General features: G+C 65.2%; 1 protein-coding gene across 1 annotated transcript in view; it reads left to right on the forward strand.

Moving 5' to 3' along the window:
- Window positions 1-4,841, forward strand: part of LMF1 (lipase maturation factor 1) — a 66,237-nt gene that overhangs the window by 959 nt on the left and 60,437 nt on the right. The gene's annotated exons all lie outside the window — the stretch shown is intronic.

The following is a 4,841-nucleotide window of genomic DNA, read 5'->3' on the forward strand; positions in this document are numbered from 1 at the left end:
TGGGGGCCGGGGGGCTCCCTGGGGGCGCTCTGGGGGCTGGGGGGCTGACTTGGAGGCTGTTTCTTCTGGTCCTGCCCGCCCAGCTCCTGCCTTGTTCAGGAGGAACCGTTACGAGCTAGTGCCAGGGGCCACACGTGAGGCTGGCCCTGTGGGGGGCGTGGGCTCCCGGGCCACGTGGCCAGAGGGCGCAGCGGAGCTCCTTCTCCTGAAGGCTGGAGAAGGCCTGCGGGAACCGCGAGGCCGTGTGCCAGGGCGGCCGTGGTCCAGGGAAGCCTGACAGAAGTTGAGTGGCCGTGGGGTGCTATGGGGTGTTTGAGCGGGTCAGGGGGATCCCCCTCTTCTTTCCAGTGCCGGGCTCCGAGGAAGGGAAGGCTCACCTACCACAGGAAGCATGGGGGACGCTAAGAAAAGGCAAAGCTTTCTGAGAAGCTCCGGGGTAGAGGGTTGGCGTCTGTGTGGACTCTTGGCGGTTAGGGTGGGCATTGGTGTAGACAGGGAGCCTTGGTGTCTGCATAGACCTGCTGAATTAGATGTGGGCATGGAGGAGGTGCAGCACTGCTGGGCGTCTGCTGCGATGTTCTGACTGAGCGGCCGTCTGTCCTCTGGCGGAGAGTGTAGTCCGGTGGCCCAGCCGTCTGTGCGCCGCCGGCCCGGGATGGAAAAGCTTGTGCGGTCTTCCCAGAGTCGGGTTCTAACTCACACGGTCCACCCCAGGGCATGCGGACCTGACCTTCAGCGCGTCTTACAGGTGGAATTTGAAGTCACCCCAGGGCTCTGGCGGTGGCCCGGGGTGTGTCCGGCGGGCCCGTCGCAGCTCCCTGTGGGCCTGTGCACTCCTCTTTGAGTGGAGTCTGGGCTGCACCCTTGCCCGGCTCTGTTCCTGGCCGTGGGTGACCCTGGTCGGCGCCGCACCGGGCCAGGCAGGCATGGGTGACGCTTAGCGTGCACGCAGGAGGCCCTCCCTGCAGGTCCAGGCTGCAGTGAAGACGGCCTCTCGGTCCCCTGCACACCCGCTCCGGGGCCCTGCTGATGACGGCGTGCTCCTTCAGGCGGATGCAGATGGGGCGCAGGCACGCCGGGCGGGCTCCGGGGGACGGTCCCGCGCCCCTCCCGCTTTGCGTAGCTGCCCGCGGCCGTGAGGCATGAGGCCTCCTCCCCCGTCTGCCCCTCTCCCTGTGGGGTTCCCGGAGGCCCAGCAGCCGAGGCGCCCCCCTTCTGCCCGCCCGCGGTCTCCTGGCCGGTGGGTGTTTGCCGACTGAGGAGCACCCACCCGGGGGAGCTGCTGTGACTGGAGACGTGCGAGTTTACTCCACGCCTGAGAAGGGAGCCCTCTGCGCCCCTTTGTCCTGTCGCCATGCAGAGGCAGGTGGGGGCGGCGCGTGTCATCTGCGGCACGTGGCTTGGGTCGTGCCGTCTCGTGTCCAGCAAGCAGAGAAAGTTCACTGTAAAAAGTATTTCCTGTCAGGCGTCGACTGTGGTCAGGGAGGATCAAGGCCACGCTCACGTTTCTGAAAACCACTTTGGGCGCCCGTGGACAGGCGGTCCTGCGTTGGTCTCCTCGGAAAAGAGGCTTTGCTCTCCTTCCCCTGGGTGTGTAAAAAAGTGTGATTCCAATTAAGTGAAGCTCACTGATAAAATAAAACTAGTTTCTCAGAAGTGGTGCGTGTGATGTTTTAGGTGAAAAAGAAAAGAAAATCCGCCAGTGGAGACCAGTGGCTTACTCGCCGTGCCCGTGGTGCCAGCCGTCCCTGTCCACGGCTGGGCCGCACGCCGCTGTGCACGCGCGGGGCCAGGCAGGCGGCTGGCGGGACTCTGGCGCCCTGCGCCCCCGAGGTGTTTCCAGCTCTGCCCTTGACTCGGGTTTCCCTGACGGATGACAGTTTTGGGGTCAGAGCAGCATTGAACACTTACCACGCGAGGGCCCCACACGTGGGGGACAGGCTTTCTTTTTCGTGACACCCAGTATGAGGGTCAGGCACGGACCGTTCCTTGCGTGCCCCACGCATTTGAAGTTGGGGGAAAGAATACTTGTTGGAGGTGAGGTCCGGGCTGAGATCCGCGGAGAAGGACCAGTGTTGCAGTGCCGGCTGGCGCCCTGGGGCGCTTGGCGTCCCCCTGAGGCGGGTGTCGTCGCCTCACGCGGCTTCGTGCACATTCTGGAATGGTGACCGCCCTCCGCCCGCTCTCCTGACTTCGTTCCTGGCACTGCACGGCACGTGGGAGCTACCGAAGCCGCTTCGTGGTGGCAGCGACCGGAGGTCTCGTTGTAGGGAGAGTGGCCCCCTTCCGGGCAGTCAGATGCCCCTGCAGATTGGTGGCCCGCGCCCTTGGCTTTGGGGAGCGGAGCGCTGACTGCATCAAGTCCTTATGTTGTGGCCGCAGGAGGCGTAGCGGGAGCTGCAGGGGCACGAACGAGGGACCGAGGCGCAGGAGAGCTGGTGGTGTGCCTCTTCCCGCGGAGTCCACACTGCGGGCGCCCTCTCCCAGAGCTTCAGGCCCGGCGTCAGTGTGGCCTATGGTCGGGCGTGGGGTGGCCGTGGGCCGTGAGGCCGCCCCTTCTGCCCCAGATGCCCCTGCGCCCCCCCAGGCCACAGCTGCCGGCCGGGACCCGGGTAGACCTGGGCCTCTGACTCTCCCCACGTCCCCCATGTTTTAGCAAACTCCAAATCCTCCTGATTTTACCCGGAAGTGTTTCTAGAACCTTCCTGTGCTGTCAGCACCCAGAGCGGCCTGTGTTCCGGCCGTCAGCTGTGCTTCCCACACGGCAGCTTCCCTTTGGGTCTCTCCCACTCTGGTTCCCAGCAGGTAAGAGACACCGTTTTCATATGCTGGGCAAATCTGAGGGATGAATCAGGATTTCTCCATCTCCCCAGCTGCCTCTCCCCGCCAGGCTCGCGGTAGAGACCACGGCTGGCACGAGCTGGGCCCTGGGGGCCAGGATTTGTGGCCCCTGGTAGGGAACGGGAGCCGCTGGGCTGCGGGGGGCAGTAGCTGGGGGCGCGCATTCCTCCACTTCCTTGGCCGTTGCTGGCAGGCGGGCAGATGAAGAGGCAGCCGGCGTGAGAAAGGAGGCCGGGCCTGGGACTGTATTGTGCAGGAGGAAATAGGGAAGTGGCTCTGCACCAGGGCCCATGCCCCTGCGGGGCTTCCTCCTGGAGGCTGCCGGGAGCCGTAGGGCCCCGTAGGGATGCAGGACCAGCCCGTGCGGGGGCGCTGAGCGGCTCTGGGGGCCCCCTTTCTGTCACCAGACGTCGAGTGTGGCTGGAGCAGGTTTTGGTTTTCTGGTGCTCGACTGTCCCCACCCCTGAGGCCGTGTGCTTAGGGGTGAAGATGACCTCTCAGTTCCGTTTGTCTAGCCAGGCCCAGCATCGTCTGTCGGGGGAGACGGGAGGTGGCGGCCTGGGAGTGGATTGAGCAAGAAGGGGCCTCAGATTAGGTGGCCGGCAGGCAGGTGGCCGGCAGGCAGCCCCGCCCCCACCCCACTGCCAAGCCGACGCGTCCCTGTCCTCAGACGCCCTGGGACACGGCGCATATGTCTGAGCCCGTGGCGCGCCCGCGCTGTCCTCGCCGAGACCTTGAGCTTGTCCGCCTCGAACGGTGCCCAGGGCCCCAGGGGCTGTGTTCAGGGGAAGGAAGTGTGGTCCCGCTGGGGCGGGCAGGTCCCTCCCAGGGCCCGGGCTACCGGTGCCGCACGCGGTTTTGTTCATTGTGGAGGACCCGGCCCGTGGGACGCGGCTCCCCTGACTGATAGGCACACATTGGGTCCCTGCCCAGCTCCTCTAGCTTTTCCTTCCGATGCGATGAGCGTCATCCTTGGAACAACTGTTGGCTTCCGGAAGGCAGAGCAGTACGGGAGCTCCTGCCCCCCACCCCCACCCCGGTTTCATGTAGTGCCTCTTCCTTGTCAGACTTAGTAGTGCTGACCTCGTCTGTCCCAGGACGCCCCAGCCCGGGGCCACAGGGCATTTGGGCGGCACGTCCCCTTAGGCTCCTCTGACCCGCAGCTTTGAGGCCTGGTCACGGATGCCGTGGAGCTTCCCTCCGCAGGGACCCGCCTGACACTCTTCTCACGCCTGGGCTGGGTGGTGGCTTTGGGGAGGCGGCCTCAGAGATCATGCGCCCTTCTCGTCTTGTCTCGTCACGTCACATGGGTGGTCGGTGCCGCTGAGGCCCCGTGGGTGAACTTGTCCATTGTGAGGTCGGTTTGTCGGAGTCCAGGCGTGCCGCCCAGGTGTGGGGCGGGGACGGGGGACGGGGATGCTTCTGCAGCGGGGGCGGGTCTGCTGGCGCTGTGGGCTTGTCTGTTCAGTCACTGGTCACGTCTGGGGGCTTCCCCATCCCGGGAACCGGTGACGAGTGAGGAGACGGCTGGGGTTCAGCAGCCGCTACTGCATGAGTTTAAGTGATTTTCAAGACGAGCCTCGCTGCCACAGCTCCACTGCCACAGCTCCATCCGTCTCAGACGCTGGAAGCTGCTAGAACCCTGAGGGCCCCCCTATAGCTTCAGCTTTCCAAAACGTGGCTTTCCGATCCTTTTATCTGCGCTTTACTTTGGCAGTGCTCCTAAAGGGCTCCTTTGTAGCGAGAGGCTGGCTGTGCCGCCGTCCCTCTCTCCCCACCTTCCTGGCCCCCGAAGAAGAGAGGATTATCTCTAGAAATTTGGACGGGCGTCGGGAGGCTCAGGGGGTCCTTCCTGCAGAGGAAGCCGCCTCTGCCGCGTCCCTCGGAGAGTGCGGACAGAGCCTGCACTTCAAAGAGCGCCCAGAGCCGATGCCAGAGGGCCGCAGGGCGTGGGGGGGCCGCAGGGCGTGGGGGGGCCGCAGGGCGTGGGGGGGCAGGGG

This window comes from Crocuta crocuta, unplaced genomic scaffold (assembly GCF_008692635.1).
Source record: "Crocuta crocuta isolate KB4526 unplaced genomic scaffold, BGI_CrCroc_1.0 scaffold234, whole genome shotgun sequence".
In the NCBI taxonomy this organism is placed as follows: domain Eukaryota; kingdom Metazoa; phylum Chordata; class Mammalia; order Carnivora; family Hyaenidae; genus Crocuta; species Crocuta crocuta.